At 40.0% G+C, this 2,343-nt stretch overlaps 1 pseudogene; it reads right to left on the bottom strand.

The window, feature by feature from the left end:
• Window positions 1-1,893, bottom strand: part of LOC138025795 (uncharacterized) — a 2,948-nt pseudogene extending 1,055 nt beyond the window's left edge.
• Window positions 1,894-2,343: the final 450 nt, after the last annotated feature.

Here is a 2,343-nt window from a genome sequence, read left to right as displayed (position 1 = left end):
CCCCCAAGCATGCTGTATAGGTCTGTAGCCAGGAAAGGAAGCATTGGCTTGTCGGTTTGATAGAGTGTCAAAAAAGGTGTCACTTGCTTGGCTACTGATAGGAAGAAAGCCACTTTTGCAGTTGTAAAGAGATCTGCAACAAACTCTTGTACAGTTTGAAAGGATTTATTCTGTGGCTGTGGAACTTTCCCTGCCATTGCACTCTGAACATACTTGACAACACTGTCTCACATACTCTGTGTACGTTCTGCAACCAAGACATTCTCCAACCATCTATGTTTGCAGAACTTCAAAGCAAACATTGAGCTTCCTGTTACTTTGGTATAGTCCTCTCTCCTTGCCGGACTGTCCTGAAAGAGCCAGTGAAGGCTAGAGAACAACCTGTCTAATTGCCATCCTGATGCCACAGCACCATCCTTGAATGCTCCTTGAAGAATGTGTAAACCACAGCTGCCAATGTTCAACATGTGACTATTATGCTCTTTTTTTACCTCATCAGTCAGCATACTGTAAACGTTGGGTCCATCCATTGACAGCTAGTATGAGAGAAAACGTTTCTTGTAATATTGAACTTAACACTTAATTTATTACTTGCAGTATGCCCCAGACTTTGTGTCACGGTCCACCGAAACAAGAAATAAACAAGTCATGGATGCATTGGAATTGTGAAGATTTGCAATGAAAGAGTGTTGATTATTTGGATCTTAAAGGGCAGAAAACCAAGTAAGGTGTTTCATTTCTGTGCAATACAATTCCCACTGAAAATTTATCTCTTTTAGGAACATTGGCTAAATTGCGCACATAAAATATATCACATGCAATACATTAGATTAAGTAATCAATAACCATCCTTCGCCCTTCTACGGCAAAAGAATAACAGACATTGAAAGATTTTCATGGCAATATTTGATACTAAATAACGGCATTACACAAAACATTTGCATGCTTTTTGTAAATAACGGCGGTTTGCACCACACTACATGTCATCACTCATCACTCATCAGCGAAGAGACGACCATGTTTATCTTTCGTTTGTTATGTTTATTTAAATTACCTAAACTATCGACAGTAGCATCCTACCTGATAAACTTTTTTGAGAGGAATTCCTTCTATGCCTGAACGAAAATGAGAAAGCATGTTGTCTGCTGTGCCATGACCCATAAACACTGAGGTATAATAGCGACTTTCAACCTCGTGTTTGTCCTGATTCCATGAACGAATGTGAATATCCATTTGCTTTGACTGGCACACGCTATTAAGGCTCTCGTCAAACATTAGTACATAAGCCTCTTCTTTTTTCACAACGTCCTTCAAAAGTTGTTTGAAGTGTGGAGCGAGCCCAAAACAGATCAAGTATGCACATTTCTTTTCTCCACATGAAAACTGATTCGCAATCCTACTGTCAGGAAACATCGCTTGAAACAATTTGCTCGTACCTTCGCATGACTTATAGGAGTAATGAGACATTATCAATTTCAATGCCCACAAAATTTCTGCCGTCAACGTCTCATCACGAGTGACACTTTTTTCCATCACTGATGAACCAGATGAAATCGCAATAGACTTTATGGGGTTAAGCTTATTGTGTTCGCCGCTTTGAGATGAAGTGGATTTTAAAACTACTTTGGCATCATCACTTTTAGTTGCTGGTCGTTGAGAAGAAACGCCAAAAAACTCCAGAACGCTTGCTGATGACCTTTTCTGGGATGTCAGTGTTTGATGTTTTTTTCCTTTCAAATGACTTGTGAGCGCCGATTCTCCCATGCTCGAAATGTCAACATCCTTCATGCACACGATGCATCGTGCCTTGTGCTTGTCACCCTTGACTTCTCGTAGCCACTCTTTATACGGTGATTTCTGAAGCCAAATGTTGCTGAAAACACACTTGCCCATAGTTTTAAATCTTTCACTCGTGAAACAAAACGCAAACAATTCAACACCAACCCAAACAAGGAAGCACTCGAAGCACATGGCTTTTCGCAGAAAACACTTCATTGGCCCTTAACATTCCAGACATTCAACCAATCAGAGCGATGAATATAACCAAGAACAGGACAAATGTGCATGAGGCGTTTGATCGACGTTCGGAGTGGTGTTAATCGGTTTTATTTGTTCTTTTACTATTACGTGTTGCTACGTTTCTGCCAGTAGCATATATTTTCATATAAGGCACTCTAGAATCTAAGTTGGATGAAATTAGCTACAAATTTCAAGGATTTTCCAGCACTAACTGCAATTTTCAAGGACTTTCAAGGCCTTGAATTTTTATTTCGAGATTCAAGGACTTTCAAGGACTTTCAAGGTGTGTGCGAACCCTGTTTATTTAACGTTGGTGTGCCCCTT

The sequence above is a fragment of the Montipora capricornis genome, chromosome 12 (assembly GCF_036669925.1).
Source record: "Montipora capricornis isolate CH-2021 chromosome 12, ASM3666992v2, whole genome shotgun sequence".
Classification (NCBI taxonomy): Eukaryota; Metazoa; Cnidaria; class Anthozoa; order Scleractinia; family Acroporidae; genus Montipora; species Montipora capricornis.
Note: the sequence above shows the minus strand (reverse complement) of the source record. Positions and strands in the feature narration are given on the sequence as shown.